The following is a 22311-nucleotide window of genomic DNA, read 5'->3' as shown; positions in this document are numbered from 1 at the left end:
AAGTCCGGTACTTTAGAGCAGTTCGTGCAACAGGTGCAACTGAAGACACAGTGGGAGTTATTCTGAGTGATAGCTCAAGTCACCATTAAAACATCCCTCAGGCCACTCAGTGTGTCTGAAGGACTGCAGAGTGAGTAACTCCACCGCTTAAGTGCACTTGGTACGGAGGACACTCGACTGCAGAGCTCAAAAATACACGAGTGTTTATGCCAAAATATCCCTTCAGAAACACATGCAATGCAACAAAATTTATGAAAATAATTGTCTTTTCTGCAGCTGCAATGCACAAAAACCTTTTGATAATTCAGTTCTTTCAGGGTACCCAGTTTTTTTTTAAAGTAGGGCCTCTGGTTGGTGAAATACAAGGAATTCTAAAATCTAAAATAAAACTGTTGTTCACCAATCTCAAGGCAGTGGCTTCTCAACCTGACCTAACAAGTAAAAGGGCCTCTATTATTAAGTGCGGTATATACTGAGGTGATTTTAAGGTGGACTTTTTAGTCCCTGTTCTGTAAACAAATGTACACAATCACTTATCAGCTAAAGCAGTTGTTCTCCCTTGTGTGTGCGTTTGCCAGAGCATTGCTGATATTCACTACTTTTTGCTCTGGATCTTTCAACTTGTTTCTTGTAAAACATACAAAAATCATGAGTTAACCTTTTGTATGATCATTCTAAGTCCAAATTCCTTGTAAAAATCACCTGCAAGTTGCTCTTTAAGTAAATAATTATTCATGTGCTTCAACTACAAAACATGAAAGTAAATGAACTTCACCAGCTCATGGGACAAATTCTGTAGGTCAGGTCCTGTAACCTCTGTGTGCTATTGATCAGTCCTCCAGCAATAAAGATTAACTCTCATTGCGTCCTGCAGCCAGATTGGACCAGACGACACGACTCTGACTGTGTGGCCATCATGGCTCCATGACATGAACCAAACTAACTCTGGAGTAATTTCTTCTCCAGAGGCACATCAATGAAGCCATAACCTGAACCCTCCACGAAACAATCACCAAATATTTTGTCTCTACCACAATCGTTTCCAGCCAAAAAGAAAAGCTTTCTGGCTGTGATATTAACTCGCAGCTCAGCCTTTGTGCACAGTGCGGTGAGTCAGAGTCGCCGTTCAGCCGCGCAGAGCGCGCATATTGGGGACAGCAGCAGCAGCAGCAGCAGCAGCAGCAGCAGCAGCGGATGAATCCAGATGAGAAGCTTTCTGTGGGGATGCATGTGTTTAATCCTGTCCTCACGTCAGGTCGTCCAACCACCTCGTAGATTATAACCCGGGTGGAGGATCACTTTCTACGCTGCTGCGACCAAATGGAGAGCGGCGGCGGCGGCGGTGGCACGCACGCACAGCACGCACAGCACGCACCCGGTCCTTCAGACAGAGGAGTCGTCCTCACTGCAACTTGTTGTGAAGCAGCTGCAGGAACAACAGAGGAGAGGACTCCTCCAACATGCTGCCTTTGCCTCGGTCCCCTCTCAGTCGGACGCGTAAAAGGGGGAGACTTGCAGGTGACAGGCACCGAGCGCATGGTGCGTCCAGACGGTGAGTCCACTGCAACTTTTATCTTTATGTGTGTTTGGCCTGTTCTGAAAATTACTCAGCCCTAATTCATATTACACAACAGGAGCTATGTGTGGGAAAAAACCACAATATATAATTGATGGTGGAACCTAAAATGTGTCCTTTGTGCACATTAGATGTCATTGTCTATCATTTTGATTGATAGAGTTGTTTTTCATTGGTGGTCAGGTTTCTTAAAAGCCACTATTAAATCTAAAAAATACCCTTTTATTTGTTATAATAATTATATTTTGTTACCTTTTGTGTTATATACACAATGTTGCACTTGCTGTGTGTATTTTCTCCTTTGTTTGCTGCATTTGTTCACAGTGCCCCTTGTGTCATGCCACAGCAGGTTCATTGTCACAGGAAGAAGTTTTCTCTTCTAAACTAAATGTTGTCATCAACATTGTTCAGGTTCCGTGTAATTTGTGCAGCGGATGAGATGAATAGAACTGCAACACAGAAGGATAAGATTCATGCGTCACCGCAGTTATTAGTTTGTCTTCTCTTTAAAATGTTGAAATAAAGACTCACATTTGTAATGATACTGACAAGGATGAGGGATGAGGAAATTGGTCAGTTCAGGATTTCAGCAAAGTAATTTTAAATAATATTGATGCATCGTATAGAAGTGAAGCAAATGTGGAGCTTTAAAAGATGAAACATCTCTGAGAGGGTTTTTAATGTAGAAATATTGGACGTAAATATACATAAGTGTCATTTTAACAAGACTATTAAGTCAGACTGTGCTGTAGAGGAAGAGCAAGCATAAATAAATTATTAAAAAATCTAAAACATTTTGGTGATAATTGTCAAAACAACAGTACGCCATACACATACAAGCTGCTTTAATGTGTGCTCAGATAATTCAGTAGAACAAAGAGATGCAGTATCTCGTGCGGATCGGGTGGTTCAATAACATTTGTAATATTTGCTGTATATTGACAAAACATCTTTTCTCATTTTAATATATTCTGCAGTATGAATTGGTGATCATCATTTAGTTGCAGTACATGCGCCTGCATGATGCAGTGATAAAAAATGATCCACTGAAAATACCTGTCGCTGACACCAGGTGCATGACCAGACTGCAGGGCTTCGACAGTGTCTGTGGTAGAAAGAAACAACTGAACACTTCTCATCTCAACATGTTTTATATCACAGTGTCAAGTCAGTTGAAGATGTATTAGGGATATTTATCAGATTCCTATTTTCTGAACAAAACTGGACGACAAACTGTTGTAGAAGTAAAAAAAAAAGTAAAGTAAAACTCCATAATGGGACTTATAATATTAACAACGAAGCTGTTGTTGACAAGCCCTCTTTTAAAGTGTAGAAATAGACTCCTGCCTCCTGTCGTACCCCCATGTCGAGCCTTCATTGCTCTTTGCATCCACCACAATGCTCAGATTTCTGCACCATTTGAAATGAGTCGTTTAACTCTTGGGTAATTCTGAACGTTTTTTCCTGTCTTCATCTTTACAGATTTGCATGATTTTGTGTAAATTCAGCATTTTCTGACAACACAAGAGGTTAACATGGCCGGCTTATTCTCACTTCTGCCTCTGTGGAGATGTGTGTGTGTGTGTGTGTGTGTGTGTGTGTGTGTGTGTGTGTGTGTGTGTGTGTGTGTGTGTGTGTGTGTGTGTGTGTGTGTGTGTGTGTGTGTGTGTGTGCACAACTCTTCACATTGCTGCATTTTCTGTTTTTCCTTTATTCCTCATAGAGCTCATCAGGTAATAGCTGTGTGCAGTGCGGAGAATCATTAGTTATATTACAGCAGCTATTAAAGCTTTGGAGGCATAATTTGATGAGTAAGCATGGTCTCAGAGCCGACGGTGAAACGATGATGATTTAGTCTGACAGTAAAATAACTAACAATGTGACATCTTTCACGCAAATAGATTGTGGTAAGTGGATATTTTTCATCCTTCATGTGCTTCCTCGATCCCCCCCTTCTCATTTTTCTGCGATTACTCCCGTGCTCTAATATCATATCTGCCGCAAATCACTGATGCAATACGAAACAGCTGTACAAATATTTACTGTCAAGTAGTAGCAGCAGAGTTATACGAGCATAAAGCTCCTGGCAGAACTCTACACAGGGCTTTTTATCTTTCCTGTGTAACATAATGCTCAATGTTTACTCAGCAGCCCGATCTAATTTTACTGCGAGACTTAATAAGTGGATATATACTAAGTGAGTTACTCTCCGGCAGCACAAGCTGTAGATATCATGTTATGCTGACAGACTTTTAACAGGCCACCGCTTTATGGAGTTTTTGGTGGTAATTATTTTTATTTTTGTGACATTATTATTGCTCAGAGAACACTGCTGTAAATTGATTGTTTATTGAGATGTGTATCGGTGATGAGCATCCGGTGCTTGCTGCCCTGCAGCCGACCGTTGACTGTGATCCTGCTGTGGTGAAACGGAGCAGGTGAACACTGTCAGGCAGCAGAGGCCGACAAACCAAGAAACCAGCCTCATGGACACATGCTGACTGATGCATAACTTTCCTTTGTATTCCTAAACAGGGCCACTGCTGCACAGAAAGCTGTTAAAACACTGTTTGTCCCATCACAGAACAGAGTACAGTACAAGTTCAAATGGCATGCAACCCCCTCAACTGTATTCTTTCTTTCCTGCAAAGAGTTTATGTTTTGAAAGCGTCTTCTTAAAGCGTTGCACGTTTTTATCTGTGTCTCTGTTTAGGGCTTTTTATGTGCATGACCTAATTCCACTGCGAGCAAAGAATCTGCAGTGATGGCTTGCATGGTCATGTGTATGGGTGTGCACGCGCATTTGTCAGTGTACGTGCATGATTGAGAGCGCACGCTCCTCCTCCCCCCTCCCTCCACCTAGTTGCTTCCTTGTAAAGCCGACAGAGAGCACACCAAGTTCATCTAAGGACAGGGAAATGCTTTTCTTTTCAACGTGAATCATTTTGGAAAAATGAGCCTCTGGACTGAATTGCCCCGGCAATTTGGCATGTTTCTTCATTCTGCTTCACTGTCTATTTTGGCTGAACTTGCAGTTCTTCACTTTGCTGCCAAGAAAACTTCAGGTCCTATACAACAGGCAGAGTCAGTTTCTGAGACTGCCGTGGCCTGTAAGCAAATAAAGTAAAACTCTGCAGAGTGCTGCCATAGCTTCCTGTTTATCTGTGAATTCCAAAGAGAAAAGAGCGAGGCACCTCTGTACTGTAAATCCAGTGTTCCCCCACAGTGAGGACGATACTGTACCTCTGTTAGCTTTACACCTTCGAATAAAACTGCACAGGGAAAATGACACTAGCCCACTTTTTCCTAGACGTGTTACTTGGACCCTTTCTCTTGTTAGAAGCCATTTTTGAAAAAAAGGTATCTGCTCTCTCGCTCAAGCAGTTTAGAGAGCAAAACTCTGCAGTGCAGTGAAAGAAAGTGGGAGTGGGAGTGGTTTGGGGATGTAGACAGGGAGGGAGGGAGGGAGATGGAGGGGAGAAGGGGGCGATTTTTTAAAATTTTGCAGTCAGTCTGTCCCCCTTATAATTCTACCGGTCCCCCCCCCCCCTCCATTAGACGGAGCTGAGAGGGGGAGTAGGAGTGGCCTGTGTTGAGGTCTGCATGAGCCAGTGGTGGGCTTGTGGCAGCCGGCAGCTGGGCTCTCACTACCTTACAGTACGTCCTCCAGCTCCAGCCTGAATTATGAAGGCTCGGGAATGGCAGTCAGCCTAATTACAATGACTGATTGCCCGTCCGTTGGCATTTCTCAGACAGTGATTGTTGTGTGTGTGCAGGATACGAGGTGGAGGGAGGAGGGCCATTTCTCATTGGCCTTCCCCTCTCTTTCTTTGCATGAGAACAGCCAGATATTGAGACCTGATTGGTCGGAGCGGAAAAGAGATGTTTTCGCGAGGCAGAAACGGTGGGAAGCCAGAGACAGGTGATGTTGCACTGACGGCGTTTTGTACCATATTTGGTCGTCATAAAACTCCACTACAAAGAGGCAGTAGCATTAAAGCTAAACCGCTGGGGAACCTTCGCTGATCCTTAAACGTGTCCCATCTTCAGCCTGTTGACTTCTCGTCGAGCATTTTCCTCAAATGTCCCACTTTGTAAAAATGAAAATAAAAAAGGGGAAAGGAGAGGTCTTGAATTGGCCATTTGTATGTCAGCAAAGCACTCAGAGGTGTGATGTGTGTGTTAAGTGGGAGCTGGTTTGAGTTGGTCTGCCCTGCTTTGTCCAGTGCTTTGGCTTTTGTTCCTCCAGTAATGAATTGTGGAAGCCTTGGCATCGGCTGGAGTGTCTCATAGCAACTGAGAGGAGAGAGAGGGGAGAGCTGGTAAATGGAGACTGGGCCAGGGGGAGATCATGTGCTTCTGTCTAAAGGGCAAGACCAGACCAGACCACCGTTTGGGGCGAGGGAATAATCAGAGTGGACGGTTGGTCTCGTAACCGATTCGTCATTATTTATTTGCTGTATTTCCAGTGACAGCGTTTTGGGGCCTGAGGTATTAGCATGTAAATCTGTATTTAATTCGTATTGTCTGTATTTAAATACAGACAATTCTGTATTTATATAAAGCTTATCTTGTGTTGTTGACCACTCAAAGAGCTTTACAGTGCAGTTTTGCCATTCATCCATTCACACACCCATTCATAGAGTGCATCCAGATGCAGCACTTTCTCTATCACACATCAATCACACACTGCCGGCAGTGTCTTGCCCAAGGGCACATCCCACGTAGAGACGGGGATCAAACCACAGACTTTCTGTTTCGGGGACGTCCCGCTCTATCTCTTCTGCCACAGCTGCCCCATTCTCTGTAAAGTGTCTTTTATTACTATGTATTTTTCCACTGCCTAGACTGCTTGTGCTGTAACAGTGCAGAGAAGTGAAGAGACCATCATATTAAAAAAAGAAGAATGCACCAACATAGTCCGTCTGGTCTGGTGACACGGACCATATTTTTAGTTTGTTTCTGTTCCTGCTCCCTTCTGACGCACGTCTGAAACTAAATATAAAGCAACGAATAACTTTCCAAACGTACTACTGCTTCGCAATTTTCTATTTTAAACATTTGTGGACTCTGGTACCATTGACGTGCTGCAGCTAATTGTGTTGATCGCCTCCTGACAGTTAAGCAGCTAGAACATCCAGTGCTGCCATTGAAGAACTGATACCTAGAAACACTCTGTGGTCAAAGCAGGTCTCAGGTCAACTTTCACCTGAAGCTGTGTGTATTTGTGTGTGTGTGTGTGTGTGTGTGTGTGTGTGTGCTCACACCAGGCTGGTCTTTTATTAAGCGGCGGTCAGCACTGAAGCCTGGCCATGTTTGCCCTGTGACCCAGACACTACCTGTCTGCTGCCATGGTTACAGGGGCCGAGCAGGTTTAGTGGCCTGACTCCAGGGATTACTTTCCCTGTTCTTAACAATCAGCGCTGTGCCCCTAGTGGCTGTAAAATGGACCAAACTGGCCCCTAACAGTTAAGGGAGCTCTACAGTTTGCCCTCCGTGGCCTTTAAAACTGTTCTAAGTGCTGTGTAAGGGATTAGACCTGTACGGCGTAATTGCTCTGGTGTCAGTGACTGTCCCTGTGTGATCTGATTCACTTGTAGTGATACGCTCTCATAAATAAAGGAGCTCTCGGTGCACACTGGATTCAGGGCCGAGGTGCTTGAGCCGGAACACATGTTGAATCCATATTCTTTGTCTTTGAAATTTAATTTTTATCAGCAAAATACACATTTTACAGCTGCACTGACAATATCTTCTCTTTGTGTTTACCCAACAGATCAGTGGTGAGAAAACAGAAGCCCTGAAACAACCACTGTGAGTTATTTTTCATATATACAACCTGAACATCTGTAAAATATATAGAAGTCATGCATTGCATAGTTATTTAAATGTTTAAATGTTCACTTTTGTTGACTACACAGGCTGTATCATATATTCGGTAAAATGATTGAGTTACTTATTGTTCACACTATGGACAGAATAACAGAAGCAGTATATTGTTTTATTCAATAATATTAATATTAATAATTAATAATAATATAAAACAGTATAATGTCATTTATCATTACATTATAGTGCAATGTAAAAAACATTTTCCCATAATATTAGGACTTTATTCTCGTCAAATTCAAAATGTTTTCTTGTAATATTAAGAATATTTTCTAGTAATATTATAACTTTACTTTCGCAATATTATGACTTTATTGTCATAATGTTACAACTTTATTTTCGTAACTTTACGACATGAGTCTTGAAATCTTAAATGTTAATGCTCCATCATAGCAATACAATATATTTTGGATGTTGATTTAATTGTGTTCTATATTACACATCTGCTGCATAACTTGAGTCTAACATTACACACGGGAGAAATGGTTGACTGTGCAGAGAGGGGGGTGATTAGTTTTTAATGCCTGACTCCTTTAGGGACGCGGTTATCAATCTCTCTCTCTCTCCCTTTGCACTTCATACTAAGAAGTTACAGATCACACTGTAACTACTTGAAAGATTAAAGTTCAGCGCACGGGTCCTTCTTGCTCGTTCTGTCTTGACCTGAACTTGCACAACGACTGAAAACAGCGGCGGGACTTGATTTGCTGCCCACCCCAAGAAGCTGGTCGTGTCTGGCTGACCAGATTGGTGTTGACATTGTCATTGGCGTTCGCCGACTGTTCATTGCAATTTACGCTGCCTTTGATTTAGTGATCGAACAGTCATGTTAACTACCCCGTGTGGCTCGGCTGCCGTGCCGAGGGCTGTGGGACTGGCTGGTGGGCTCCGGGTCAGTATATTCTGAATCAGAAAAAAGAGACCTCTTTTTTCTCTGCAGTGACTTGCAGTCTTACAGGTGTCCACCAGATGCTGCAGGCTGCCTGCACTGTCCCCCGCATGCCATCCAGTGCAAGATGTAATATCCACTTCTGGAGCTAAGGGTTGGGACTGTTTCCATGGTGTTAGGATTAAATGTAATTTAGTTGTGCATCACAAAGAATAGGTCCCATTTTGGGCTTTGAAGTAGCTTTGATAATGCATCTCAAAGAGAAAGTGGACTGAGGTTAGGGTGATTGAAGGTGTGTCTGAAAGAAGAAGTTTTAAATAAAACATTATAATATGTCAGTCGTAATCACTGTTTGGGGATTTCCTGTATTTTTAACCACAGATTTTAAATTATAGTCATGTATCAAAAGTTTTAAGAGATTATTAAAGGAATATTCAATATTGGCTCTAATGAAATTCATTACTGTAAATACAGTACGCATGTGTCTCGAGAGGGAAGGAGCGTCTGTCTGTGTCTCATGCCGATCAGAGCAACTTCACAGTTAACTTTGCAAACAAAGCCAACCCAGCCGCAAGGCATGCTGGGAAGCTTGGATGCATGGTGAAAGTGCCTGCCAGCGTCCGGAGAGCGGCTCTGAAAATCTTGCGAAGACTGAAAATGAAGTTTGAAAGTAGAAAGAGTAGCAACAAAGCGGAGAGCTCTCACGGCTGTGGGCTCTGCCTTCTCTTAAAGAGATATTGCGAAAACATTCCTCAGTCATGGACAGAGAAACGAGGCTGTACAGGGAAGTGCTGCTCAAACATACTGTAGATCCACAAATCGGAGCCTTTGTGTTTGAGTGTGTGATTTGATCAAATGTCTCACGTTTGCTGTTTACATTGCAGAAATTTAAAACTGTAAAAGTTTTAATCTTTGAGCAACCAGAAAGAAGAATAAAAACATTAGATGCATTTGTTTGTTCAACTGTATTTATTAGCTTTAGCTTCAGAGAATTAGCATTGGAGCTGTGCTAATACACTGCACAATGAAAATGTTCGGGAAAAAAATAATTTCAAAGGATTTTACAGCACTAGATTTTTTAATTATGGGGCAAACTCAATCTCATTAGTTTTGAATAATTCACCCAAGTTGTCCCAACTACTTATCTTAAGTTCTGATCATTTGCTTGTCATGATTATTATAAAAAACATTTATTTCTAAATCTTGAGAATATTGGTGTCTCTGCTCACCAGGGTGATTTAACCAGGATATTCCTGACGTAGATGTGAGATTTTTTTACTCACCATTCACCATTATGTTTGCCAAATTAAATTCAAACATATGTCATTATGGCAGAGCCAGAACTTTATTGAATGTCCTTTAGTTATTATCAAGGTTAAGTGATTCAGGTATTAATGAATTATATTCTAGCTAAAGTTAACCTTAACCCTAAAGTTAAGTACAATAGTCAGGTATTTTCATGAGAAAAGAATATATCTGTGTTTCCTAAAATGTTGTGATAACTAAAAGGAGATTTGCAGTATTAGAATTCCCTGTTTTAAACTTTTAAATTTAGTAGTCAGTGAGAGAGAAGAGGCTTCTTTGTATTGCTCAAGGGCATTTGACATTTGCTGCTGCAGGAATCAAATCTCCTGACTGACTACAGCAAAATACACACTAAATATACAAGGGAAGTTGTGTTGCTTTCTCTTGTTTTTTATATGAAAAGAATGAGTAGTAAAAATTTCTTATTTCAATTTCCCTTTTCAATTTTATATTGAAGACGAGTCTACAGTGTGGCGCAGTGTGACCTTGGCCTTGTCGATCAGTAGACTGCAGTAGCGGCAGTGGTCAGCTTTGTAATGTGGAAGCAGCCAAAGCTCTGCTCAGCACAGCGGCAGGCAGCCTGTAGGGTCCTGAGTCTTCACTTCACAGCTCCCTGTTTGGCTCTTATTGTGCCATTCAGAGCCCAGACCGTATATTCACCCTGCTCCGGGCACCCCACCATTGTGAGAGTGAGCTCATTTGAAAAAGCCTTCAGGATTTTTTGGTGCGAGCAAGTCAGCGCTATTTGCATTTGTTCCAGTCTCGAAGATTTTACAGGTCAATTGAGACAGGCAGATGTCGAAAAAAGCCAAAGAGAGTTTTCCTCTCCATCACCATCTTCATCATTCTCTTGTCTTTGCCTCACCCAGTCTCAGACTTTTTCCTTTTCCTTCATTGTCTTGGTGTAATTTGAAGAAAGCAAAGATATTTGAATACGCGATTGAAGAGCCCTGATTTACCAGAACAAGCCACATTGCCTTATTTTCTATCTTAGACAAGAATAGCACCATATCTCTCCTTCTCCCTGTCTGCTGATTAGGAGCAGAAATACCTTTGTTGGCATCAGGGGTGTAGCAACAGGGGATCAGATAGAGGAGAGAGGGGTAAGTGCCAGCTTTTCATTCCTGGCCCACTGGAAGCCAGAGTGCAGGCCGGGCATGGGTTAGACCAGAGCCAATAAGCTAAGACAGTACTCAGACAAAAACATCTAATCTCTTTAATTAGCCTAAGCTTACCTTGATGGGCTGGCTATCAGGTTTGTTTGCTTGTGTTTGTGTTACCTCTTTAGAATCTTGTCCAGCGTAAACACTGACCAGTCAGGGCCAGTAAACCTCACGGCGACCTAAGCTCAGTCCTGATGAGGCCAAACATCATTTCGGAGGTCCTGGTTATGGTTAGTGGTCAGGTGTGAGTTGTGATAGGGTTAGGGTTAGCCACAAATCGATCAAGGTTAAGGTTAGGGATAAGGCTTTGGCCAGGCTGTCCGCAACGAACGGAAGTCAATGTATAGTCACACTTAGCTGTGCAAACGTGTGAACGCACTCACATATGTGTGAGAGAATTAGTTTATGGGTCATAAAATGTCCAGGTGCAAATACACTAGTAGCCAGGGTAAAGTTTCAGCTCTCTCTCCAACTCCAACTAATGATTAAGACCATATTTACTTTGCACTCTTTTCTATTAACTAATTCAAGGACACACAAAAACCCAAAATGTCATTGCTGTACTTACTACTGTACAAAAATTATCCCTTAATTCAAACCCAATTTCAACAGATTGAAATTTGTATCGTTCTACACCTGCAGTCAAATATGGGACCAAGACTAACCTGTTATGGATTTCTTACATTTGAATGTGTACAACTCTCAGCCCAGTTCAAGTGTTTCAGCAGCTTCAACCTAATGTGAAGGGGTTAACATGTCTGTCAGCGTGGGGGGGGGGGGGTTCCATCTGTTCTCTGGTGAAAATGGCCATAAGACTTGGTGCTCTGGCAGGATAGGAATCTATCTGGCTTGCGAGTCAACACGTCCTGGGTCGGTGGGAGGAGGCTGCTTACAGGATGTGACGTCCTCTCAGCAGACGGGATGTCAGTGGGAGTCACCTCGTCTCTCAGGGTAGAGGTGGCACCAGGATAGAGTGGACACTTTCAACGTTCAGACACTGTTACCCAGAGATGGATAAACCAAAGGTAAAAGGGGAAGGCACAGGGGTCAAAGCGACAGTGGCAGATGCTTCTATAAAGGAACCCATTGGATGGTAAACTTCATATGTTTGCAGCGGTACAATTGTGATTGAGATGCCTATTTGATTGTTACATCCGCCAAGGAGGTTATTTTTTAACCCCCGTCTGTTTGCTTGTTTGTTTGTAAGCAAGATAAAAACTGCTGGATAGATCATCACGGATCTTGGTGGGCGGATGTGTTACGGGTCAGAGAAGAACCCATTAACCCATTTGGTGCAGATCTGGATCAGTGGGCAGATCCAGGAACCTTTTTTTGACATTGTGATATTTTAGAATAAAGTATTATTCATGGATCTTGCTAAAAAATCTGGCATGTTTAGGGGATTGATTTTGTGGAATTTGTGTGGCTCCATAAAAGGACTATTGGCGGATACCTCTACTGAGTGACATTCTAGTTTAACCTGTTGGGAGCTTGGTTATTATAGTTGACAGAAGGAGGTTAAACTTATCCAACCTAATAATCCTTTGTCATGGTTAGGTTAGTTTTACATGCTAAATTTTTTTTGTGGTAATTCATGCTTTTCCCAAGCTGTTTTCAGATTATCTGCTAATAATATTGGACTCTGATCTATTTGTCAGACAGTACAGGGCTCTACTCGTGATCCCACCATGAGGTCACCTGTCTCCCTATCCAACCTAATGACCCCATCCTCCCGGTATGAACCTGGCAGGACCAGGACTCGGGCTTGGTTCTCCTTTTTCCGTGCCCCCTCCCCCCACCAGACACAGTGATGGCACTCAGTGCCAGAGACACCCCTCCCTTCCCTCTCCTCCCCTCCCTTCATCAACACTCTTCTCTCCTCTCCTCCCGCCCTCCCTCCCTTCCCTCTCCGCCGCAGGCAGACCCAGGCATGGGATCTCCATCTGTGCACAAAGGAGCCTCCTCTATCTGCATACGCTGCACATAAAAGGGCCTTTTGTCATGAGCTCTGCACACATGACCGTCCGCCTTTCACCCCACTGGAAAAAAAAGATCACTCTCTCTCCAGCAAGTCCAACCCCACCCCAACACCAGACTCGACCCCCGACCCCCACCCTGCCAGATTTGAGAGAGAGAGAGAGAGAGAGAGAGAGAGAGAGAGAGAGATCCACTACGAACTTTGTCGAATAGAGACAACCGTCAGATGGGGCTGCTTGCATCCCTGCTGCAAAGTCCCCCCTGTTTTTCTCTTTTTCATTTCCTCTTTTTTCATGCCTGCCTTCTCTTTTTCTCTCTCCTGGTGTCCTTGTGTGCACTCACTGCTAAAAATGCATTTTAGCGTCTGCCACACTGAAATATGAATGTGCTCTCGTTTTTGCTGTCTCCCCTACTTTCTGCAGTCTCTGACATTTAAGGGGCATTAGTGGTTGGTTTTGTACCAGGTTATCAAACCCCCCATCCCCATTATAGAGGCACAGGCTCAGTTGACAGCCGTCCGGGGCCGGAGCTGATGCTTCTCTCTCTCTCTCGTTTCAGTGCCTTCTGCCTTTTAACCCTGCGACCCGGCGCCGTTCAGCAGAGCCAGGCGTATTTGTAACGTGTAGAGATAAAAAACGTTCCCTGCACATGAGAACCAAATTGAGATGAGATATGGAAGAATTCTCCACTGTTGTGAGACAAATGGGCTGTTTGCCATTTTGGCCACTAAAGAAAACAGATATTGGTGTTGAGGGATATTGAGTCGGGGTGGGGACGGAGCAAAGACACAGGGGCGGGCTAACACACACTGTCAAGTGCACGGCTGCTGCCACGAAAATACGCTTTCCTCAGCGTTTCCTTTGAAACACACACGGCCCTGGTGCCTTGCTCTGCAGCCAAACGAGTGTGGATTTTGGAAAGCCCTGTAGCTCATCTTGCTGTCGCTGCACACGGGCCTGTGGCGGAACGGAAGGATAAGATTGACTTCTCCCTCCACCGTCATGTCCTCTGCGTGACCCTCTGCTGATCTGAGCTGGTGTAAGAGGTCAGAGGCCGTCATATGGCCGTTTCCTGTGCACTGTCCACGCCTTTAGCCTCATCATGATGATGATGAGGAACACAGCAGAGAATATTGCACAAATAATAGTCAGCACAGTATGTAATGCATGTAATTTCCACATAGGGAGCTGTAATGTTTACCCCCTTCAACGGGAATAGGGCTGTGTATTTCTATTTAAGCATTATAATAATATCAGAAATACTAATTACGATGATAATAATGGTAGTAATGATAATAAATGCATTTACATTAAATGCTGCTGAACTTTGCATGAAAACAGGCAACTTGAATGTGTTGCAGACAAAAACGTATGATTGGAAATGCTAAATAACAATTAAAATTTCATATTAGCATGCTGTGTGCAGTAGCTCAGTGCAAAACCTTTTTCTAAATCCCACCAGCACAACACACAGTAAACACTCACACAAATGCAGTGAACCCCTGTGTACACCAAAGAGTCTGGTGTATAGAAACGATCCCTAGAACCTGATCACCAAGCTCCTCGGTGCCTGGGCTGGCTGATCGAGCACAGACATAATGCAGAGTAACAGAACACGTCCCTGCACCTGCATGAACTCGATTTGTTCACTTAAATGCAAAGATCGATGACTATCTTAAATTTCTACACATCATATAGAGTCAGATTTACATCAATGCCCCTGCAGGATTTGGCCTCAGATGAAAATTACTTTCAGTAACTTACAGACTCTAAAATATATATATATATATATAAATTAAGTGTCAAGTTGTATTTCTCTTATACACAGGGTCAACAGTACAATGAATAGTGTTGGACAATGCACCAAGAGTAGAAATTAAATTTAAATAAAATTCAGTAAAAAGAGCTCCATAAAAACAAATCTCAATATAAAAGTCAAATACAATAATGTAACATTATATACAGGAATCAAGTGTAAAACCAAAATGAGTGTATACTGTATATGTGTAAGTTATTGCACATTTTCCAGAGGTGATAAAGCAAAACAGAGCCAACAGGCAGGTGGCAGGTAGCACTTAGTGGAGTACAGGAGAGAACTAATAAATATGGTCAAATAAGGAATATGTGCAATGTACATTTTTAGACCTGCAGTGTTGGCACTGTGTCTGTTTTCTTTAAAATTTGGTGCGTGTCTTCAACACATTATTTTGCTGCACAAAAAAAATAATATTTTACTTGAATTGCAAAGAGCCACTAAATGTGCAGAAATAACCCATGGAGTAATAAAACCTCTGTTTACGCAGCTGTCCTGTGAAGCGCTGCTTCTCTCCCACATAGATAAATATCCCTCTGCTAATAACATTATGCAGATCAATTACAGTCCGTCAGCCAATTAAAAGTTAGGTAATCAGAGTTTTTAACCTCGTCACTTTCAAATCAATATCAGGACTGTTCCTCTTTTAAGGGATGCCACAGATATTTTTTTATCCATGCATTAAGTTAGAAGCAATTATAAAGCTCATTAAATTGCATCGGTGAAGTGGGAATTGGATGAGTATCCATAGTATTTCCAGCCTCACTGTGTGTGATCAAAGCTTTTTAGTTTTCTGTGGTGATCACGAGAGACAAAGTGCTGTGAAGTGATTCGGGGGCTGAGGGCTCAGTGGCTCTGGGTCGGGCACCAGGGGGAAAGCATGTTTATGGAATGGATAAAGTGTATAAGCTGCATGTTTTGCTGTTTTTCAGGGGAGAAAGGAATCTAGAGAGTATGTGTGAGAAAACAAAGCAGCATGCACAAAGTGTTTGTCGAGGCAGTGAACCGCTGAGTGCGTATGGCTCGACTGTTGGACTCCGCGCAGCCCTGCGGTGCAGACACAGGCGTTTTGACACGGCCCCTAAAATGCCAGGGCCTGTGCTCTCCTGGCTTAATGTAGAGGAGGAATAAAACAAGATGGCCACAACAATACAATGGGTAGAAGCAGCCTTCAGTGGGAAGCTGAAAAGCAAGAGTTCAGGTATGAACAAGCCTGGCACAGGATGGTCACATGGACAGAAAAGGAGAATGTTACGTTTATTGTAATGCATCTTTGACTCTTTTTGAGAATTTGCCCCAGGTCCTCAGTTAACTTATAGCACATTAACACCACATAATAATAATACAAGTAATATAAGGTAATAAGTAATATAATACAACAAGGAGTACAAGTTATTTTTTTATTTCACTGAAATGCCTCTTGTAGTTACCAGAATAACTTAAATATTACAATGAGTAAAGAGTAATGCCATTAAAGGGGGATATTTAATTATTATTTGAATTTTTTAACATTATTAACACTCTTGTGCTTACTAGTGCTATAATACTATTAATATAAAAACTAAAAAACTACTTCAGGGTTTCTACTACTTGAATCAGTGTTTTACTTTGGTATTTTAATATCACAGGACCAATGTTGTGTGGAAACATTCACAAAATATGTTTCAGTTGAAAAAATGATTTGGTGCGAAAATCCAAACGTAATCTCTTTCCCACATTTTGTTGAAGTTTGATGAGCAAAATGAAGGGAGATCAGTTTATATCTAAAAATATAAAAAAATATATATATATATAAGTACATACATTCATTTTCTTTTAATGCCTTGGTATCAACATTTGGATTTCATTCATCTTTAGTCTGTATTTCTTGCCATAACTGCCTTGGTTGGATGTTGTCATACGAAAGCTGCCCTGATTCGGGACAATATGTTTGTCTGTTGAGGAGCTGCCAGAAGTAGTTGTTAATTACAGTCAGGGCGCGTCCCTCTTCGGATAGGTCGTCCACTCCGAGGTGTGATATCGAAGTGGTCTATAATTTCCCGCTTGTTCTCAGGAGGAGTTCTACGTCGCTCTTGTCTGTCTCTTCTTCCTTCAGAATCCTATGAGAAACAGCGAGGTGAGTTCGTTTCTGCCTTAAAAGCTTTTTGTCTCCTTTCGATGACCCAGTATTCAGGAATGTACCTTTCTCTAAATGTTCCTTTATAATTATTTAAAACACAAAAGCTAACTGAGGCATTTGACAAGTTAAATCAATAATCTGCTCTCTGCCGTGATATTAGAAAAGCGGAGCAGGGCCCATTGTAAAGTGTTTTCGGCAAAAGTCTGTTGAACTTACTTCGAACAAAATTAAACTAAACAAATGCAACTTTTTATATTTATAAGCAATTAAGGGATTTTGTGATTTGTGAAATGCCACCAAAAACAGTCACATACTATCACATGTATTTCTTAAAAGAAGTAGAAATGTACTGGCTTCAATTATTGTAAAATCATCAGAGCAAAGTATTTGAAGTTATTCTAAATTTAGGTGTACCTTTGAAAATTTTACAGGTGTCTATATTTTCGCTGTGGCTGAAATCTGTTTTCATTTTCTTTCTAAATTAAAATGTGTGTATTTAAGCCTAAAAAACATAAAAATACATTTTCAAATTAAAATGTTGTTAGGAGAGTTGTATATGTTCTATGGGAATAATTAGTATTAACCAGAAATAATTAGATGGATTTTAGCTTTAAACGGATACATTTCATCCACATTAAAATTTTGCATGAACAAAATCGGTATCCTTGACATTTTAGTTTTTTTTATTAGAAATTCCCTGTTACACCTTGAAATAAACATCAAACTCATAATTTGAGTAATATATTTTACAGAAAGTAATTTTTGGATCCAGTTTTTTACAATATACATAAATGATTATTTAAGAGTGCCTTTTATGATTTTTTATTATAAACAAGGGCAGCAGAAAGCAAAGAGCTGGCAGGTTATTGTAAATCAGCTTTTAAACCAAAGGCATATTCTACATTAATAAACATTTTGTAAAATAAACTAAATATTTTGGAAATTATAAATGTTCTTTCTTTTGAAATGTTCAATGTTAATTACTGCAAATAAATACTCAACTGTAATATCTAAAAGACGACCAATTGAGGGAAAACTTTCTCTGCAGAAACATGAACTTGACCTTTCACAACACTCTCCAGGGAAAAGCCATAATTCTGATTCTATGTTTGGGAAAAGGAACGACAGAAAGTCTGATCACATGCAGTGATTCTACGGATGGTGTTCATTTATTGTGAGGTTTTATTAGCTTGCTGTTTCTCGGACATCACATTTTGCCTTCACCTCTCAGCTGATGAAAAAGTAAAAGTGTGAAAAACCCGACAGAGACAGTTTGTGAAGAATCGCTCCTTTTTGCTTTCATCATCACCATCATCATCTGATAAATGCGGAACATCAATACTGCGCATGTCTTGTGTCCACCATTTTGTGATGAGAACTTTTATTGCACATGCCCCCATTTTATGAAGTCGAAACACGAGCCTCCGAAAACACGTGCCTCCGAAACAACACGTTTCAATCAATCATGCTCAATCGGGAAGTTATAGAGATTATAAATATTACACAGATTATTCCGAGCTACATAAATGATGCACAGCTTGCAAACATCCTTCATTTTTAAACAGGGGCGCAGGAGAGCATTAGCACTGCAACAATACCTTGCAGTGCTAATATTGCACCATTTATTCATGTTTCTCCAGAAATATGTTTTCAAGCTGCTGCACCTTGCTTTCATTCTCGTCATTCCTGCCCTGTGTGTGTGTGTGTGTGTGTGTGTGTGCATGTGTGTGTGTGTCAGAAAGTAGTGGTCACAGTCTGCTGCCTGAGGTGACTGCTGGGGTCAAAGGTCAGGCTCTGTTAATAAGACGTGATGTGCTGCCCTGGGACCTGGGTCCCACGAGGGATAACCCCATAATCGGCATTAGTTAATGTGTTAGTAATCTTTACCTTCTTTAAGCAAACACCAATGGAAAATTCAATGGGCCCGCTTGGCCTCCCGTGTAACGCTTTTGACCCGGGGGTCATGGCCTTTGTTCCCCGCTCGATGGGGAGTGCCCTCAGAGGTCTCGGGTGTAATAGAGAAGTTGTTTAGACACGTGCGCAGCTTAAGCAAGACCACCTCATAGACTCCTGCTCCTGGAGAGTATAAAGTAGTGCGGGGATACTGTTCATGGTTATCTTTTATTCCCTTGAATACGACCATTAGAATATCCGTGTGTGGGGTTTTTTTTATATGCCACATATCTGGACCAGTGTGTTGATACAGCAGTGGTTGCTGACGAAGCACAGAGCCCAGCCCTCGTTCACCTTCCTCACCTCCTAAAGCGTCCTTGATGTTTGCAGATGACAAATATTGTTTGTCTTTGCCGAGCCCCTGCCCACTGCAATTTCATATTCCTCCAGCGCTCCTCACTGCTTCCTGTGGCTGTAGGAATAAAGCTATGGAAAAACAACATATTTATGCAGCAATGTGTCTTTGCCCTGTCCCCTTATCTGAACTTTCTGTACAGAGTGCCTGCTGTGACTAACAAGTGTTTTTAAAGCACATGAATATGTGTGTTCCCCCCCGGCCTGCAGCTGACCACATATGCAGAACGAGGCTTAATCAGAGAAATGTATTTCTTGGAAATATTATTTTAGAGATGGGGGATGCTTATGTGCAATTTACACTGCTGAAATTTTAATCTCTTTAAAACATGTATTTGTTCCTATTTTTTATACTATTAAAATGCTTTTCTGGGATAGAAAATGTTAATATAACAAGTGCCAGTAGTCATGTGATGCTTTTCACTATATTAACAAACAAAAAATGGCAGGTTAGAGCCCATTTGTGGTTTTTTGTTGTCGTTTATTAAATAGTCAGATGACATCGTGCTGAGTCTGTAACATGGCGCCGTCTGCCATTTTGTTTCCCATCCCATATCAATAGGACTGATTGACTGGTTCTGTATCACACAGCTGTAGCAGCCATGTGCTCCGAATGAATTACTATTTCGTTTCTCTGCTAATTCCACAAAGTCATGTTTTTGTGTCACTATTAATTCTAAAAACATTTTTAGCTTAATAATTTGGTCTATATTTAACAAAAGATTTTAATATTAGCAGTTGTAAAAAAGAAGTAAAGATTACAAAGGTTTGAAAATGGATTAAATCAGACCCGAGATTTTGTTTTTACTCTACAAACTCTGAATTAGCTGCTAAAATATGATAAATTATGACTTTGAAAATGAAACATGATAAATAATCGGTAAACGCAACAGAGGAACAGTGAAGGGGAGCGCAGTGGTGAGAGTTGGCAGGCGACCCGAAACCAAAACTGTATCCTCATGTGAACTTTGTGCCATGCAAAGTGCAGTATATGCACACGAAGCATAAACGCAGAAAAAACTGTGTGGCTACATTCAATATCTGCCGTTCTCACACGTTCTATTTTAAGCTTCAAGTTACTCCCTAATAAGTTCTCTTAACATATACGCATGGCAGCTTCATACATCGGAGCCACAATGAAGTCATGGGTTTCTCAATTGGTTCAAACTCATGGCGAGATGTGACGTACAGCTGCACTCCTCCTAATAGGATTCTATAGCTGGTGCCAGTGCAGACACCTGAACCCAGCGAGCCTCTATCACATTGAGGGAGAGCAGAGCGGAGAACAAATGCATTGCAATCCTTTCTGAACTCTAAAGTAAATCAAATTTCCCCCTCCGACTCTCTGCACTTCTGTGTTAAACCACCTGTGTTTTCCCTGAAACCCGTCGAGCAGAGGAGAGAATCGTTTTTTTTGTTTGTGGCGAGTTCAGCCACCGTGCTGCTGTAGTTAGGGAGCGAGCCGACGAGGAGCAGGGTGGTGGCCGTGCTATGAAAGCAGCCCTCACAGACTGTGCAGCCTGAAGCAGCAGCCATGTTAGCCCGATCTGCATGAAGCCCGAGCCCCACTAATAACGCAGTGATCCTCCAAAACCAACACAAAGTTTTTCACAGAGTAAAAGTAAGAAAAGTTGAACCCCCACCTTTTTTCTCTCTCCCTCTCATTGTGTCTGCTAGGCATGTGGTCCCCTCTCGCCCTCTTTAATTCTCTGCCGTTTTTTTTTTTTAAAGCAGAAATGCAATCAAAATAGCTCCTCAGTGACAGATACACTTTACATATCCCCTTCCTCCTCTTACTTCCTCACAGAGCTCCTGCAGTTCAAGGCCGAAGGGGGGAAAAAAGTAAGTGCTGCGAGCCTGTGCCTTTGCAGTTTTTGAGCACCAGAGCCAAAAGAGGCAGGAAGTTGTCGTACAATAGCGTTACAGTAATCTTCCACAAATGGAAAAAGCCAAAAAACGCTGATCGCCGAGTAGAGAAGGTGGCAGAACAGAGGCAGAGAGAGGGAGGGAGGGGCAGGAGGGGGGAGAAAGAGCACTAGCGTGTGTGCGAGAAACGGACGTTACTGCAAAGAATAATCAATACAATCTAAGATGGTGGAAACAGCCATGCTGTTCAGGCCCCCCCCCCTCCCCTCGAGTTCCCTCTTTGGTGCATTGGATTCAGTCAAAACAAACTGTTTAGACGCTAATATTCTTTTTAAAAAGAGACAATCGGTATCTCGGGAGGTGGAGGACTTTCTCCGAATCTTCTCTGAACTGTTGCATGTGCTTCACGGGGCAAGTGGCAGCTGTTTTACCTCAAGGAAAAGCAGCAAAAGTCTCACCCCCCAAAAAATGCTTATCTGCCTTTTTGACTTCGTGCCAGATTTGCTGCAAGCGTTCAGTTTGCTTTGCGACAGAGGAGGAGGAGGAGGAGGAGGAGGAGGAGGAGAGTCCCGGCCATGCGTTCTTTGCCACATGTACTGAAATAAACACTGGGCGAGCTTATCTTTTTCCTGCGTGTGTGTGTGTGTGCCTTCGCTGCTAGTCACTGTGGCACGCTAAAGAGTTAACGCACTCCAGCGTGTGCTGCTTCTTACAGTGTGCTCCCAAGGCAAGCGTCAGGCAACAACCCAGTGCAGTGGCAGATCAAGGTTAATAATTCAACCGGCTCTCAGAACTGTTTCATATTTCAAGGATCCCTCGGCCGGGGATCGTCCACTCTGGACGACCGTCTCTGCTCTTCCTCGCTTTTCTTTTCACCAGTTGATCTAGCAGCAGAGGTGTACTGTGTGTACTGTGTGTACTGTGTATATCCCCAGTATGGCGTGTTGGGTGTGCAGTGCACTGCGTCTGCGCGCTGCATGGAGGAGTGGATTTCTGTGTCACTCTTCCTCCTCCACCCCTCCCACATTTAGTGCTCTCCACCCTCCCACTCTCCCTCTCTCTCTCTCTCTCTCTCTCTCTCTCTCTCTCTCTCTCTCTCTCTCTCATTCTCTGTGTCTCCGTCTCCCACCCATCTAATGCTCCCTCCCTCCTCCTTCCCCCTGTCTCCAGTGCAAATACAGTTCCTTGCTGTGTTGGACATGTGATGAAAAAGTGACTGGTTCGCGCGCTCCGCCGCACCTCCTATTTCATCATCAGTGGAGCTTTTCTCCCCTTCACTGTGCGCTCGCTGTCTCCTCCTCTCTTCCCCTCCCTCCCTCTCTTTCCTCTTTTTCTCTCTGTTTCGGTTGCTCCCCTCTTTCGGCTCCAGCCACACGCAAGGGGGAGACTTAAGCTCTGCGAGGGGAAA

The 22311-nt window shown here is 42.4% G+C and overlaps 2 long non-coding RNA genes across 3 annotated transcripts in view; one reads left to right on the top strand and one right to left on the bottom strand.

The window, feature by feature from the left end:
- The first annotated feature begins 1135 nt into the window (after window positions 1-1135).
- Window positions 1136-22311, top strand: part of LOC118109408 — a 40156-nt gene continuing 18980 nt past the window's right edge. Inside the window, exons 1-2 of one of the 2 annotated variants that reach the window (XR_007032711.1) lie at window positions 1136-1552; window positions 7353-7390. This is a non-coding gene — a long non-coding RNA (uncharacterized LOC118109408). The remainder of the gene's footprint in view (window positions 1553-7352; window positions 7391-22311) is intronic. The other variant, XR_004696814.2, reaches the window with a different exon arrangement.
- LOC118109409 lies at window positions 14528-21048 on the bottom strand. Its single transcript, XR_004696817.2, has 3 exons — window positions 20681-21048; window positions 18987-19109; window positions 14528-16710 (listed from the first exon to the last, which is right to left on the bottom strand). It is a non-coding gene; the product is annotated as an uncharacterized LOC118109409 (long non-coding RNA).

Source organism: Hippoglossus stenolepis, chromosome 5 (genome assembly GCF_022539355.2).
Source record: "Hippoglossus stenolepis isolate QCI-W04-F060 chromosome 5, HSTE1.2, whole genome shotgun sequence".
Classification (NCBI taxonomy): Eukaryota; Metazoa; Chordata; class Actinopteri; order Pleuronectiformes; family Pleuronectidae; genus Hippoglossus; species Hippoglossus stenolepis.
Note: the sequence above shows the minus strand (reverse complement) of the source record. Positions and strands in the feature narration are given on the sequence as shown.